Source organism: Procambarus clarkii, chromosome 68, assembly GCF_040958095.1.
Source record: "Procambarus clarkii isolate CNS0578487 chromosome 68, FALCON_Pclarkii_2.0, whole genome shotgun sequence".
In the NCBI taxonomy this organism is placed as follows: Eukaryota; Metazoa; Arthropoda; class Malacostraca; order Decapoda; family Cambaridae; genus Procambarus; species Procambarus clarkii.
This window is the reverse complement of record NC_091217.1, coordinates 9103911-9121988: the sequence shown is the minus strand read 5'-3', so window position 1 is coordinate 9121988 and position 18078 is coordinate 9103911.

The following is an 18078-nucleotide window of genomic DNA, read 5'->3' as shown; positions in this document are numbered from 1 at the left end:
TATATATATAATATGTCAATTTGTCTATCTGCTGGGTCTGTCTAATATGTCTAGCTGTCTCTGTACTTCCTCTCTCTCTGTCTCTCTCTGTCTCTCTCTCTCCCTCCCCACCAACAAACATTTTCTCACTGTTAATTTACTAATTTGATGCAATGTTGCAACAACGAAGTTAAAAACTTGGTGGTCACGTTGTGTATGACGGGATGTTATGTAGCGCTCAACAACTGATGAATAAGTCTATGGAAAACCAAATCACAATTTCAGATTTCATAGGAGTTTCTGAGAGCTGCAATAAGAGCTGCTGAGCCTTCCTAAAGATAGACAGTTGGCGTCAAACCCGACATGCCTATGTCGGTACTCTACAACCTATGTATCATCCTGAAAAGTTGGATGTGGCTAGCCCCGAGCGTCTGATAGACAGACAGACAGACAGACAGACAGAATCTTGCTCCTTTACAAATATACCTTTTTTATCATTTGGTGCATTTCCCCGGGGCTTAAATGTTTGTCATTTGGAATAATAATATTAAATGATCTGCTTTTATGGATACAATATAAAATATTAAATTATTTTTGCAATTCTTTTTCTCAGGTGCGTTTCGTAAAGGGGAGGGGGGGGGGGGGGTGAGGGGTTCTGAGGGGGGGGGGGGGGGAATTGGGAGGACAAGAGGAAGGAAGAGAAGTTAAAGGATTGGTAGAGAAGGAATGAGAGTGATTGGATAAGACTCCACCCTTCCCCAGACAGCCCTCACCTCCCCTCGCCCCTCCATGTCTCACACACCTCACACACCTCCATCCATCTCACCCCTCACCTGGGCTGGGTGCCCCGGAAGATGCCAGTGATACTCATTAACCAAAGTGAGGGTAATCAGATCTCTTGACCTGACTTCATGACCTCAGGCCCTGACCTTATGACCTAACCTCATGACCTGACCTTCTGACCTCCTAACCTCATGACCTGACCTCATGAACTCTTAACCTCATGACCTGACTTCAAAAGATAAATGTGTGAGACATATTTTCATATCTTATCACTACAGAGGCAAGAATAAGAAAAAAATGTATACAAAACATGTTTTAATAAATCATAACTTTCTATCATTCATAAGAAACTATGACTGCCCTTAAGAGTGCCTTATCCTAGGGCTTCCAGAAGGACCTTAATCTATATAAATCCACTGCTATGATTCATTAAGTATTTGTTCATACTTGCGAAACCTCTACATCTTTTCTGACTCGTGACTCTTTAGTTTACATGTATTGAACGCGTTAGACAGTGCAACGAGGTGGTTCCGTGCCATTAGACAACCTTTGATCGTGAAGCTTCCACGTTCGTAAACTGTTTAATGTGTACAGACTGTGCGGCCCACGAATGAGGAAAGATCTACAGGTTTCGTCAATGGGCGCAAATGCTAATGTGAATCCTGGCCCAGGAGTTTTGGGGTCAACCAGCCCGTTCTTACAACTTTTGACAAGCGTGAAATGTGAATAGTGATGCTGTCTAGCTAGAAGGGTCTGAATGCCAGCAGGTGGTCACCTGACGTGTTGAGAACGCTGACCATTACCTCTTTCATCCCTCCCTCGCTGTTGTTATAGATTCAGCTACTGGGAACAAAAAGTTCCAAGTAGCACGGGCTATGGTGAGCCCCATAGTGGACTTACCTGGCACAGGAGCGGGGCTGTAACTGACACCCTCCCTTCCTCTCACCCTCCCCCCTTTAACCTCTCACTTCATTTCACCCTCCGACCCCTGCCCCCCCCCCCCCCTCCCATTCTCCCTCCCTCTCCCGCATTACACGGGAGCGCTTACTGCCACAGAGAGCGACAAGCGCTCCGCCGTCTCCGCTGTCAGTGAATTCAATCACGCTCCAAACGCCTTTTATTTCGCCTGAGAAACTTAATGACTTTTCTCCCTGCTGCAAAACACAAGAAGAAGATGACACAAGGAATATGTATTGTTTTAATAAGAAAATCTACGATAAATACACACTACAATCATCTCATTTCCAAATTCACTCATATAGCCAAATAAAATGAAATCCGGAATTAAACGGGATATATATATATCATTCGACTTGAGAATCGACTTGAATCGACACAATCGACTTGAGAATGGTCCAGGACGGACCGAAACGTCGTCGTCCCTTCACCTTCTAGTGTGTGGTCTGGCCAACATATATATATAATGTATATATATATATATATATATATATTATTAAATATGACCGAAAAAGAAAGAGTAATAATTCTAACACGAATTTTCTCGATCTTTCTCATGTTTCTTTTCACTGTTGATGGTAATTGAAAAATCAATTCTCCAAAATTCATTTTTATTTTTTATTTAGACTATATTTAGACTAGAAATAAAAATGAATTTTGGAGAATTGATTTTTCAATTACCATCAACAGTGAAAAGAAACATAAGAAAGATCGAGAAAATTCGTGTTAGAATTATTAATCTTTCTTTTTCGGTCATATTTAATAATATATGTCTACAGGAAAGACTGCTACCAAAATATACAAATATAGAATGTATATGTAGATATACACATGTGTGTATGTATATGTGTATCAAGATCATCATATACAGGTACCAAACCCGTCTAGCACAAAAGCTTCTACATCTGGAATGAACTATAAGCGGCGTGTCAATTCACGGACAAAACAAATGGAGGAGCATCGGATCCTGCCATTGTGTTGGACTCTATAGGAGCGAAATGGGGGTTCGAACACTGTCCACGTGGACAAAAAGCGAATCAAAACTCAATTCAGCCACCAGCCCGGCCCGTCACCGGTGGCGGGCTGTGAACGATATTAACTCCTGGTTATTTCCCCCTTTGTTTTAGGGGGAGTGGAATACTCTGATAAACTGTGGGAGGGAGGGAGGGAGGGAGGGATGGAGTGGGAGAGGGGAAAATGTGGGACGGGGGGAGGTATAGAGCAGTGGGAGAGGAAGGGAAGAAGAGGGGACGTGGGGAAATTTAGAGAAAGACAGAGACTAAAATAATACGACACACACACACACGTTGTTATTTTATAGCCGGAATAACGAGTCCTTTTCAGTAGAAACAAAATTGTGATTTTAAGCTTGATCATCAGCTACCACAATCCTGGGATCATATATATTTGTCGACGTCTGTTTGTCATATTTGTTTCAATATCTCTCTCTCTCTCTCTCTCTCTCTCTCTCTCTCTCTCTCTCTCTCTCTCTCTCTCTCTCTCTCTCTCTCTCTCTCTCTCTCTCTCATCCTACGACTCAATCCTTGTAATATATTGGTCAATATTTCTGTGACGTGCATGGTGTATGAGCGGGGGAATATGGGCCAAGGGAAAGGGGGCAGCTTCAGAGATGCTCAACGTGCCGTCACAGGCGAGGACAACATTGGGAGAGTGTAAAGATGCTGCGGCCGCCAGACACTACAACACCGTTCAACGGAACCCAGAACCTGCCTTCCCTCACTGATCTCACCCCTTTCCCTATTTTGCCCATTGGAGCTCTGTCCCTCCGTTATCTCTTGTAGATTTGATGAAGCTGATTACGGTTAAAAAATAGATATTATCTACAACTACTCTTTAAACTGTTTAACAACTTTGTGCTCTTCACACACACACACACACACACACACACACACACACACACACACACACACACACACACACACATATATATATATATATATATATATATATATATATATATATATATATATATATTGAATGTTTAATAAAACAGAAATAAGTATCAGAAAATTTAATAAAGCTGGACAACAGAACATATTTGTAAAACAAAAGTTCTTTTTGTGTGAATAAATGTAATAACACGTTGTGATTGAATTTGAAAAAGGGCCCTCGAGGTCGATATTAAACTTGAAGGTTCATAGGAAGCGGAGTTTTTTAGACGGGGGTTTTAATACGGGTCTCTTGTAGTATTACAGACTACAGGGGGGGGGGGGGGACCTGCTGCATGGGTAACAGCTTCTCCCCCGAATCAACCTACCCCTGGCTTTGCGCCCTGGTGAGGCCTCTCCAGACCAGGCCGACGGCAGTACGCAAGTCCATAGTCTCCTGAGACTGATGGATGCCTACTACTACTTGTAGTCCTCTTTCCACGAAGGCCTACGGGCTCACCATAGCCCGTGCTACTTGGAACTTTATGTTCCAGGTAGCGAATCTTTAACAACAGCAACATCTTCCCACGAGACGGTGTTTTCTTCTCCGTGACCTGAGGCGCACCTACTGTAGAGGCTTACCTATAATACAGTTCTGGATAATTAGCTCCTGGGCTCGAGTCTGGAGAACTACTTTGATAATTTAGGTACAGGTAGAAGCTGGTCGAGGTACAGTTGACGGTACTACTACCAACTTGCAACGCTGCAATACGTCTCGAGGGTCTGTGTCCTTCACTACTCTTCATGGATAGAATACCATGCCCAAGATTACCAATAGAGTGCCGGCGGGGGGATGGGAATTAGCCTCGGCTACCATCCTCTTTTGTCCGGTCGTGTTGGTCGAGTGGTTAAGGGATCTTGTACATCAGATGCATTGCTTCTGGCAGTATGGGTTCGAGTCACTTCTGGGGTGTGAGTTTTAGTTATATATGAGTGTGTGTGTGTATTCACCTAGTTGTGCTTGCAGGGGTTGAGGTCTGCTCTTTCGGCCCGCCTCTCAACTGTCAATCAACTGTAACTAACTACTAACTATTTTTTTTCCCACTCACACACACATCCCTCAGGAAGCAGCTCCGTAACAGCTGTCTAACTCCCAGGTACCTATATATTATAGGTACCTGGGAGTTAAGAAACTATGCCCATTTGTTCCTGCTTGGTCCGGGAATCGAACCCGGGCCACAGAATTTCGAGTCCTGCGCGCTGTCCACTCAGCTACCAGACCTAACAGATTGTGTGTGTGTGTGTGTGTGTGTGTGTGTGTGTGTGTGTGTGTGTGTGTGTGTGTGTGTGTGTGTGTGTGTGTGTGTGTGTGTTGGTCCCTCTATATGTGGTGTGTGTGTATCAGGTCTGTCTCTCTGACTTTTTGTCTGTATCTGTCTACCAGTGTCTTGTGTGCGTGTGTGTGCGTGCGTGTGTGTTTAATATATATTTAAAAATTAGATACAGCGCAACTGAGGGAATTTGCCTGAACGCATTCATGTCCGGCAACACATCTAAAACTTTCTTTTAACTTTCTCTCATCATGAGAGAGGGAGAGAAAGAGAGGGAGGGAGGGAGAGGGAAAACCACTTCCATAGTTATTAAAATCATGGTCAGTGTGATATTGCTGATCTCGTCAGGATGAAAATGTCTTCCCCTCTACCTCCCCCCTCCCTCCCTTCTCCCCCATTCCCCCTCCCTCACCCCTCACCCCTCACCCCTCACCCGAGGATAGTGCCAATAGACGCGGTGGAGCAGCTTAAGGGGAAGACATTGAGAGGGAGGAAATAATAGACTAGAAGAAGGGAGAAGTGAGAGAGGTACATTACATGAGATAAACTAAATCCTTACCAATTTCTCTTCTGCTTCTGACCCCCATTCCCTTTCATTCTTTCCCCTTAGCCCTTTCTACTCTCCCATCGCCTCTTCTCTTTGACCCCTTTTCCTTTCCTTTACCAAAATTTAATAACCCGCTGGAGGGAGCCTATGCGATAAAGTTTATAGGCCATTTTCTCTGATCAGAAGTCTTTCCCCCCTCTCTATAAAAGGTTGCACAATTTCCCCTTCTATCTCAAGGTTTATTCCCCTCTTCCCTCTCTGCACAAACACAGATCAACCAAACTCTATCTGAGAGGGTCGTTCCCTCCGCGAAATGGTATATTTCGCTCCTTTTCTATAAAAGGAAAAAACCGGGGTAGAGTCATTAATGGAGCACTAACCCCTGTTTAATAAAGACAGCAAATCCCTTGTTTCTAAGACCAAAAATCGTCTCCCTTCTCTTGTTTGAAGGACATGCTCACCCCTTAATCAATACGAGAACCCATTCTCATCCCCCTCTGTTTAAACGAGCTTTTCTAGTCATCATTAGTCAAAAAATGGGGGTTAGTAAACCCCCATTTACCCCTCGGTAAGAGAGAATAGGGGGCTCGGAGCAGGCGTGCGGGAACAGGAGCAAATTACCCATTCCGTCCAATTAATCCGATGGTGGTTTGGATTACCTGTACGGGTGGCTAGTGGACGGATTTATTAAATGGAGGGAGAAAAGCTGGTTTCTGAGTGGTTAAGAGGATACACTGTCGTGGGATGGAGGGTGGGAGGGGGGGTATATCATCGTGGGAGAGGAGTAGGCTCAGTAGAGTGTGGGAAAGATGGTTTGTGGAAGAGATGAGATTTTCGACTCTTGTCATGGTGGGTGGTTCAAGGATCATATTCCAGTGACACTGGATTATTGGCGAGTACATACGCGCGCGCGCGCACACACACACACACACACACACACACACACACACACACACACACACACACACACACACACACACACACACACACACATACACACACACGACAGAGCCCAGTAGGCTCAGGAATCTGTACATCAGTTGATTGACGGTTGAGAGGCGGGACCAAAGAGCCAGAGCTCAACCCCCGCAAGCACAACTAGGTGAGTATACACACACACACACACACATACACACACACACACACACACACACACACACACACACACACACACACACACACACACACACACACACACTCCATCAGACGGGACGCGAGCGGACTACAGATTAAAAGATCAGGTGATACCGTCCTCACAGCTGCGACCAACACCAGAGATCGACAGTCCTATTGGTGGTGGGCGGGGTGGAGTGGGCGGTATTGGTGGGCGGGGTGAAGTGGGCCGGGTGCTGGTGGGCGGGGTGGTGTGGGCAGTGTTTCAGTGTTTTGTGGGAGCGGAGGAGTGGGGGGGGGGGGGTAGTTGTGATTGTAAGTGACTAGTTGCGGGTAGTGGAGTGTGTGTGTGCGTGCGTGCGTGAGTGAGAGATTCAACACCCCAACCCCATGGAATCACCTGCTGGCCTGAGTGACTACTGTCTGTCAAAGCATGTGTGAGGGAATGGGGAATGAGAGGGAGGCAGAGAGGGGAAGAGAAAAGAAACTTAATGGGAGCGGGAGTTAAGAAGAAGGAGGAATAATGAGCAAGAAAGTATGAGAGGAGGAAAGGAAGAGGAAGAACGTTAAGATAAAAGCGAGTGAGGAAGATACGTTGAGTGAGAGCACATTAATAACAGTTTACTCAAAATAGTGTGACGTACTTCTAGTAATCTACTCGATGTAAACAAAGTCCCTCAATACATCATTTGAAGATGAAATACAGACCAGATAGATCACCGGAGATAACCAGCATGAGAACAACATACACCTGTCAAATGAACATTTACCAATAATGTCTTGTCGCTACAATATCCCACAAATAACTCGCGGCAACTGTACCGGCTGCAGCCAGCTGCTTGAGCTGTAGAGAAGAGGTTACTTGTTATCTCACACCAGTGATATCACAGTTACTTGAAGATTCCGTCAGAGCTCCTCCTGTAACACCGAAGAGTAAGGGGGAGACATGATCACAACCTACAAAATTCTCAGGGGAATTGACAGGGTAGATAAGGATAAACTGTCTTCTACGTCTAATGACCACATGCAGTTTCACTGCCTCTGTCTCTTCTTGTAGAGACGGAGATCAACGTTGCAGTACAATTGCCACAATAAACATTAGTACAAACGGTGGTACGGTTTTTACTGCCAAACTAAGTACAACTTATTCGACTCACGACTTATAACTCACGACTGGATTCCCGGTGTGAATTACACAGTATATTGCTTATACAAGTCTCTCTTCCACCTCGTTTTGCTTGTCGTTACCTCTCCTCTCCCTCGCTGCTACTCCCCCTCTCCCTCCCAGCCTCTGACCTCTTCCTACCCTTTTACCCCGCTCCTGCTCTCTCCCATCTCTCCCCCAACAAACCACGAAGGAGAAGCAGAAAGAGCGGTGACTCCCGAGGGCCAGAATTAACAGGAAGTAAACAGATCGAGTGGGTGATGTTTGCTCAGGATTAGCCCCGCCCGGCTCACGATTGACAAACCTATTCTAATATACCATCAACCTTATTCTTACCGGGACGGTTTTCTGGCTCTTGAGCTCGGTCTGAGGGTCAGAGGGAGGGGAAGGTGGAGAGGCAAGATGGTGGAGAGGGAGATGGGAGGATAGGTGTGAAGATGGTGGGAGGTTATCTTGAGGTTATCTTGAGATGATTTCGGGGCTTTTTAGTGTCCCCGCGGCCTGGTCCTCGACCAGAGCCTCCACCCCCAGGAAGCAGCCCGTGACAGCTGACTAACACCCTGGTACCTATTTTACTGCTAGGTAACAGGGGCATAGGGTGAAAGAAACTCTGCCCATTGTTTCTCGCCGGCGCCTGGGATCGAACCCAGGATCACAGGATCACAAGTCCAGCGTGCTGTCCACTCGGCCGACCGGCTCCCGGGGAGATAGATAATGTTGGGATGAAGTACATAGGATTAACAGATACGAGAACAACTGGCAGCCTAGGGGCCAGGTTAGGTAGTGCTCATGTTACTAATGGAGATTTTATCTGGTGTAAGGGGCAGCGGTACAGTGGTCGAAGGGCATCCCCCACCACCCTTATATTGCTACCTCGAGAGAGAGACAGACACACAATCAGTCAAACTGTCAGACAGATGAAGACATTCACCGACAGAATGATGAGATTTAGTTCACATTCTGTCCCTGGTCTCCATCAGTTGTGTGTTGGAGGCTCTTCCAACATGTCAATGTTTACGAACGAGGGCAATTTCTGTGGTCAGGACGAGAGAGGACCCGAGGAACCTACACCACACCAACCACATTCCCAAAGGCTCAGTGTGAGATATTGGTTTCCATCGTTGGTTAGGTGTGGAATATTGCAGTGCAACTTGAAGTGCATCGCAGTGCTCCCTGAAGTGCATTTGGAATGCACCCAGTCCGGATTCCACTCTTACGACACCGGTTAAGAATGCACTGGTGCTTGTATCAGTATGCATGGGCTCAGACCTAGCATATCAGGGGTTTTTGTGGAGCCCTAATTGCTAGCAGCCTGGTTATAGCACGATGGCCATCCAGTGGCCATTGTGTAAGTATAGGTTTTGTTTGTGAGGAAGCCGCTAAGCGATCAGTCCGATATACCATTTTTTCTGATATAATATTAGCTTTGACGACGACCATCTCCTGTAAACCAGCACTGCATATTGGCCAGTAAGGTAGCAAATAAACTAATGTTAAATGATTTTGTTCCCTTGAACCCACTCCAGAGTACTGCTACTCGCCATCTTCTTGAGGTTATCTTGAGATGATTTCGGGGCTTTTTAGTGTCCCCGCGGCCCGGTCCTCGACCAGGCCTCCACCCCCAGGAAGCAGCCCGTGACAGCTGACTAACACCCAGATACCTATTTTACTGCTAGGTAACAGGGGCATTCAGGGTGAAAGAAACTTTGCCCATTTGTTTCTGCCTCGTGCGGGAATCGAACCCGCGCCACAGAATTACGAGTCCTGCGCGCTATCCACCAGGCTACGAGGCCATTGGTGACTTTAATCACTGATAATTGCCTGTGTGTCTTCAGGAACATAGACGCCTACTAAGGCGTGATAGCAATCAAATGTGATGAGCACCTGAGAGTCCTTCTCTGAGAGAGCTTTTCACCGAGGGGAAAAGCGCATTCGATCCCTGGATCGTTGTCGACCTCAGTCATTAACAACACTGAGGGAATCTTCGAACCCGGACCCGGTGACCACCCTACACAGGAGTCCCAATAGATTAGTGTACCCCAGGTCGGGTACAATTGCTCTGTTAATTGGTGGATTTCGATAGCTTTTACTGAGCCGTCTGCCATGTGCAATTGGTGGTGTTGCAACGCAACTGCAGTCAGGAAAAAGAAATATCCCACACTGTGATAAACAGCATAAAATAAACTAGTTTTATTTCCAGGTGACTTAGAGTATGCGGCACGAACATGGCATCCTTACCTTATGAGGTAGGAAACACAACTAGGAAACATGAAGTGGTTTGCTACAATACTGGTTCAAGAGCTGAGGGGGATTAAATTATGAGGAAAGGTTCAGAGAACTTTGTCAAACAGCGCTGGAAGATATGTGATATGGCCGAGACGTACAAGGTTCTCAGGATGATTGACAAGGGAGATAATGAGCGCCTGGGTCCTTCGAGGTAACCAGAGATGATGGAGGAAGGCACTTGTTGGAGCCGGAAAATGCTAAGGTGGTGGAGCCCGGTAGGATCCCGCACGGGTGCTAAGAAAAGGAGCAGAAGGATTGAGGAGACCGCTTACTATAAGATATACCACTGGAACTGCTAAAATACAGACAGGTGTCACTCCCCCTGCTAGCTATCGTGATTGATCCGAATCATGTAAGTAAAACACAAGAGCTTAATTTTGTCTCCTAACAACACAGATGTAGCTAAGAAAACCTTTTGCTTAACAAAACTTATTTGAGAGGTTTTAATAAGATGGCATAAACTAAAAAGAGAGAGAGATTGGCAGATTGCATATTCATCTGTCAGAAGCATTTGATACTGTCTGATCCAGTACAAGAAACTTCTTCTCAAGCTAGAGAAGCAGGATCGTGTGTCGAGAGGTTATAGGGCGGGTGAGAGCACCTCTCACCAAGGACATAAGGGTTACAGTGAGAACAGAGACATCATAGTAGATAAATTGCAAGTGGAGTTCAACAAGAGTCGGTTCTGGGACCCATCCTGTTTCTATTATATGCCAACGACCTAACAGGAAATTGACTCCTGAATATTAATGTTTACAGATAATATAAAGCCAGTGAGACAAAAATCAAGACATAGGGACTGGGATTCCCAGTCATATGCAAACTTATGTGGATTGAGAAGACCTGCAGACCCATAGGATGAAGGACAGACAGATTCTTACATCAGAAAAGGAGAAAGATCTGTAGTAGATCTGGCCCCCAACTCTATACCAGAAGAGCCCATTGCCAGAACGATGACAGCAGCGGAAGATAGGTGACAATACGTGGCTGAAGATATGATGACCAACACAGACGACTTCACAACGGTCCAGGACGGACCGAAACGTCGTCATCTCTTCATCTTGGGATGTGTGGTTCGATCATCAACGACAGCAGCAGATGCTAAACTAGCCAATGTTTGTGCATTCTTCATAAACTTGAACAAAAAAAGGCCTTCCGGATTCTTTACACATATGCAGGCGATGAGTCACAATAACGTGGCTAAAGTAAGTTGACCAGACCACACACTAGAAGGTGAAGGAACGACGACGTTTCGGCCCGTCCTGGACCATTCTCAAGTCAATCCTGAACCATTCACAATCGACTTGAGAATCGTCCAGGACGGACCGAAACGTCGTCGTCCCTTTACCTTCTAGTGTGTGGTCTGGTCATCTTTACACATACTATTTGAGATGCACTCTTGAATATGCAGCCACTGCATGGAACCCCCATATGAAAAAAGCACATCAAAATTAGAGTCGGTCCAAAAACATGCAACAAGGCTCATTAATGAGGCAAGTGGCGTGAGCTGCGAGGAAAGATTGAGGGAACTGGACCTCACTACACTAGAGAACAAGTAAATAATGGGGACAGGATGATGACAAAAAGTTGGTAAGGCAAATTAACAAGGTAGAGAAGCTATGTTTAAAATTAGGCACACCAGAACAAGGGGGCTAGAGGGAAAAATTAGACACAGAGATAACAGACAGAGATTCTGTGTTAGGATCGTCAGTATGTGGAATAGGTTAGACTAAGAATTAGTTGAAAATTAGTCATTACCCAGTTTTAAATGTGATTACATCACTGATTACATCAATCCAAGAAGGTTGGGAAAGTGAGGCTCGGAGTCTAGCTAGGACCACATGTAGGTAAGTGCATATATTGAAGTTCCCACACACACACACACAAACACACGGTTGAGAGGCGGGACCAAAGAGCCAGAGCTCAACCCCCGCAAACACAACTAGGTGAGTACAACTAGGTGAGTACACACACACACACACACACACACACACACACACACACACTGTACATTGCTGTAATCCGCCCCTAACGAGTCACTATTATCCAGGATTATGTCCAGACAAGCATCAAACACTGCTGAAGAAAAACCACGCACACGCACGCAAGTAAGACACCTTGTTGTACCATTAAAACACACGCAGCTCACTCTTATTGTTTCTCCTCTTATTAAATGTTTGGTTACATTAAGACGCTTTGTCTTAATGACCAGTTGGTAACTTAGTGAGACGTGCTTCTAGAAGACGTAGACAGGCTGATGAGGAGCAGCTCCAAGAAAAATGGTTGCTGGAATTCAATTCCCTTGAGTGCAATGTGATGAAAATGTGGATAAGGAACAGGGCAGTTCACGAATATGGGAAACGTGATGCTAAGAGATGCATTTTGTTGACTCATGTTAACACTATCAAAGACAGAGTTCAATTTTTTTTTTCGAATGCTCGAATGGAAGCTGTTGTTGTTGTTGTTATAGATTCAGCTACTCGGAACAAGTTGCAAGTAGCACGGGCTATGGTGATCCCGTAGTGGACTTACCTGGCACAGGAGCGGGGGCTCCTGGTGGAGACTTATGGATCCAATGTTTATACCAATGGAAGCTTGATTGATGAAGATAAAGCCCCCCCAAAAGGTGGCACGGGCATGAATAGCCCGTAATAATGGAAGTTTTTTTTGCTGCTGTATATATAGCCGAGGATGAGGTGAAGGTGAAGTACCTGACTTATGGGCCAATAGGCACATTGTAGCTTAGCAATCTCCTCTGCTTTCATTATACCTGGGGGGGGGCAGTATATTGTCAGCTCCGTCTGTTCTGGAAGATGGCAGAGTGTAACTTGGTGTTAGTTGGCTGTTGATAGATGGTTTGGTTTGGTTGATGTATAATGTCTCGCTCATGTCCAGTCTTCAATAGTCGCTGTATTGGTTGTTTGTGAGGATATCTCTGGTGATGGACTGGTTGTGTGTTGAGACTGTATGTTCCTTGATATAGGGCCTTGCTGTTTGTGCATTGTTAGGCGGCTTGAAAGGGATGTTGATGTCTTGCCTATATATTGAGATCATTGGGGGCTGACAGTCCCCAAATGGCCATGTGAAAACAAAGATGACATTCGTTTCTTTCAAGGGTTTTATTTGATAGACGATGAGTCACAATATCGTAGCTGAAGATATGAAGACTGAACCACACACTAGAAGATGAGACGACGACGTTTCGGTCCGTCCTGGACCACAATCGACTTCATAATGGTCCAGGACGGACCGAAACGTCGTCGTCCCTTCACCTTCTAGTGTGTGATTTGGTCAATATAATTTAGCCACGTTATTGTGACTCATCGCCTGCATAATGACACAAGGATTCGGTAAAGATGGTGAAGGAGGTGAGGAGGGAGAGGTGAGGGGTAGGGGAGGGAGAGATGAGGGAAAGTAAGGAGTGGGGGAGTGGGGGGGGCATCGATGTTATTATGTGTATCCATTGGCTAAAGGCCCGGCCGTAGTGAGCTGATCACTTCAGGAACTGACGGAGGATGATGGGGGTATCTCGGTCCATATTGTCGGTCGAGGGTCAAACTCTGCCTTTGTTGGGGAGATTTCTTAACGGTGCGTCGCTGTCATGGAAGGTGGTCCCACTCCCCTGGGAGATATTGCCGGAAGAAAACGGCATTTCAACGGGAAAGGGATAGTGGAACGTGAAGAAAAACGGTTCATTAACGGTAAGAAACAAGAAACAAGACAAAATAAGACGGGAACATCCATAAAGATGGATTAAACCGTGTAGAAGAGAGAGAGAGACTAGGATAAGAATGTATATAGATGTACAGACAAAGGAGAAAGAAAAGTTTATTTGCCCCATTGTTACGTAGGCTACACTAAGGCTTGTATCTTTAATACTGCCGACGTGAAATTCAAAGAATGGAAATCGATGCATACACAGAAATGTGTATTTTTGAGAGCATGTAAACATTTATTCTTGAACTTACTAATATAGATGCATACTTTAGACTTTCACCCACGCCCACACCCTAAGAGTCCCACTATAATAAGATCGGCTCCTATTACGACTCCCAGAGAAGTCTAAAACGGGAGTTTGGTTTGTAATAATTCTTCAACCGTTTATCAGCTGTTCATCACACACAACACATACCTGGTTGATACCTGGTTGATGGGGTTCTGGGAGTTCTTCTACTCCCCAAGCCCGGCCCGAGGCCAGGCTCGACTTGTGAGAGTTTGGTCCACCAGGCTGTTGCTTGGAGCGGCCCATAACCACAAGTTGTTGCAATGTTGCGTTAGAGTGACAATAGTGTAAATAAGGGTGTGATTATAGTGTGTGTGTTGGGTCTGTATATCTTGTGTTGTGAGAGAGAACGAGAGGGAGGGAGATACAAGGGTAAGGGACGGAGAGGGAGAGAGTGGAGAGGGAGAGAGATTGGAGGGGAGCGTGGGTAAGAGAGGTAGGAAGAAGAGAAGGGTGGCAGAAGGGAGGGAGAGGAAGAGAGAGAATTGAAATGAAAGGGGGAGATAGAGATAGGGAGAAAGGAAAGGAAATGTAGGCAGAATCAAACAGATTGTGACCCGGACAATGCCGGGTATTCCATCTATTAATAATACAATATAAAGAACAAGTAGTAGAGAAAGAGGAGACAACAAAGGAGGAAGGAAGAGGAGAAAGAGCAGGAGAATAACGAGGAAGGACAATCAGAGGAGAATACCAGCTCCCTGGATTATACCACAAGGTGGGCCCTGGACAAACACACTAACGCAGCTAACCTCAACATTTCAGACCAGCATGATATGTGGGGTAAAAATGGTACAAAAAACACAAACAAAAGAAAACACTCGAATTGACTCACACATCCGGTGAATTAAACAAGCAGGACCAGAGTTGCAATATTCCACCGGTGCAAATTAGAACAATGTTTTTTGTCAATCTGAAACACTCACACACACACACACATACACACACACACACACACACACACACACACACACACACACACACACACACACACTCACACACACACACACACACACACACACACACACACACACACACACACACACATACACACACACACACACACACACACACATACACACACACACACACACACACACACACACACACATACACACACACTAGGAAGTGATGTGGTGGAGGCAGACTCCATGCACAATTTTAAATGTAGATATGATGGAGCCCAGTAGGCTCAGGCAGGTGATTGACGGTTGAGAGGCGGGACTAGAGAGCCGAAGCTCAATCACTGCAAGCACAATTAGGTATGTACAATGCGGCAGGCATGAACAGCGTTTATTTCACCCTGATGTCCCTGTTCACCTGGCAGTAAATAGGCACCTGGGAGTTAGACAGCTCCTACGGGCTGCTTCCTGGGGATGTGTGTGTGTGTGTGTGTCAGAGAGAAATATATGTAATAGACATATTAAGGGAAAATAGATTGGTTAGAAAGGCGGGATCCAAGAGCTAAATAGCTCGATTCTACAGGAACAAATAGTAAATACAAATGTTAAATACACACACATATATTCGTACATGTAGAATTGCATATCACCGCTGATAAGTCAATCTGGCATGAAACACGCTAAAGGTATGAAAGAAATACGGAAAGAAGGAAGAGAAAGGAGTTAAGGGATGGGAGAGCAGAGGAGCCTGATGTGAAGGGAGGGATGAACGGAGAAAAAGGGAGAGTGCAAATGAGGGAAAGAGCAGAAAGGGCCACGAATGAAAACATAAAAACCAAAATTTAGGCATTACTATGGTGGACAAACAGACCCTCCTGAGACTACAGATTGTCCCTTAGGTTGATGCTGATTTCTAGGGACCAGTCCTGCCTTAAACCATAAAGGTCTTCGGTCATTAGAGACCTTCCAGTCGTGCACCTCTCCTTGTGTGAGCCCTCCGGGCCTATTGAGCATCATCATGTGAGCCCCTGAGCCTATTGAGCATCAGCATTAGAGCTCAGTAAGACGTGTCTAATATAAGAAGTTATGATTGTGATGAGATTCAAATTCAATGCTTCTGTTGGCTTGGATCATCAAGGCAAAAGGCGCGAGATTTGTAGTAAGGCTTGATAACATCCGAGCAGACAGCATGCTGGACTTGTGTTCCTGTGGTCCTGGGTTCGATCCCAGGCGCCGGTGAGAAACAATAGGCAGAGTTTCTTTCACCCTATGCCCCTGTTACCTAGCAATAAAATAGGTACCTGGGAGTTAGTCAGCTGTCACGGGCTGCTTCCTGGAAGTGGAGGCCTGGTCGAGGACCGGGCCGCGGGGACATTAAAAAGCCCCGAAATCATCTCAAGATAACCTCAAGATAATATGTACACGTTCATACGGGCCTGTGGACAGTGTTGACATCTCTCCTGATATCGTCTGGCGTTCACCAACCAGAACTCAGTTACTCATGGAAGTCAGGATGATCTACTCATCACCGGGTGTTGGTCATCCCACAATACTCTCTACAATACACAGCTACACACCTCACAAAACCACACTTGAGCCAGCAGCCACACTTTCCATACCTCCATAAATGTCCAGTAATGCCAGACCACCTCGTCTCCACTTTATTTTCCCAGTCGAGACTCCGACGTTTATTTACAACCACATCTCCATAAGGTTTTTTTTACCTAGGTGAACCTCCGATGTGTGTTTGCCGCCAGCAAACACTCGCGAAGATATTTTTTGACTCCATCCCCCTGGCGGGTCTTCCAGGAGGATATGCTGCTGTTCTCCTGCTACAGGAAGTCTATAGCTTCTTCGTCGCCTCCGTCTGTTCTCTACATCAGCTCCGCCTGCTTCCCAGCCTGTCAGAACGATCAACTAAATGAGAGACTCACTGAGATAGTGAGATAGTGAGATAGGATGTGAGAGAGAGAGAGAGACGGCTGACTCGCTGTGTACCCAACCAATGTGTAGTGTTTGTTTATCCTTCTCGTGAGTGGATACGCCGTTGCGTTTTTGTTTCGTCTTGCTGTATTTCCTTAAAGTATTACCCTGTAGAGTTTTATCTGTTTGTCTGTTGGCTGTAGCTTGAGGGCAAGATATCTCTCGTCTGTTGGTCGTGGCTTCAGAGCGAAGAAACCCCCGAGTTGTTGAAGCTCAGGTTATGACCAGTTGTGTGTAGGAAGTGGCCTTGTGTGTGTGTTAACACTACAGGTATACCTGAGCCACATCTGAGTGTGATGAAACACTGTCCCGCTACAACACTGAACTCAAGAGACATTGTTATCTTCGTCTTCAGACAGTAAAACATCGTTTGTGTTTCTACATCTGTGATTAGTTCAATTACACACACAGAGTAGCAAGAGAGAGATAACATACTCTTTATCAGTCTCAAATCTTAAGCTTTCTTAAACACAACATAAAACAGGACAAGCTGATAGTTACCACCTTCACTCACAATAAGTTCAGATTCCTTCCCAAAGCTCGGCTCCGTTCAACGCATTTGACACCATTCAGAGCCTAAATTCGTTCAAAAGGCCCCGGTAATCCAACCCATCCTCCTCTTCCAGGGAAATAACTAGAAAAACACTATCGCAAACGCCGTGGGGGAAGGCCTGACGTGGTCAAGGACCGGGCCGCGGGGACGTTGAACCCCGAAATCATCAGCAAGGTAACCGCAAGGTATGTTAGCATTTGATTAACACATTTAGCCCCAAACGAAGAGCGTACATAATTCATACGATTAGTTGTTGACAATCCCTGCAAGTATTCATAGAATACTTGGAGGGATTGGTTGAGCGACGCCCTCGTTTCTTTGCTGGGTCGGCGTTCGATTCCCGATGATTTAAGAGGTTGGGCACCGTTCCTTCATCCATTCCTCATATCCCAGATCCTTGAATTCACCAGCTCCTTGTCCTCATATCCCAGCTCCTTGTCCTCATAGTCCCAGCTCCTTGCCCTCATGTCCCAGCTCTTTGTTCTCATATCCCAGCTCCTTGTTTTCATATCCCCAGCTCCTTGTCCTCATAGTCCCAGCTCCTTGCCCTCATATCCCCAGCTCCTTGTCCTCATATCCCAGCTCCT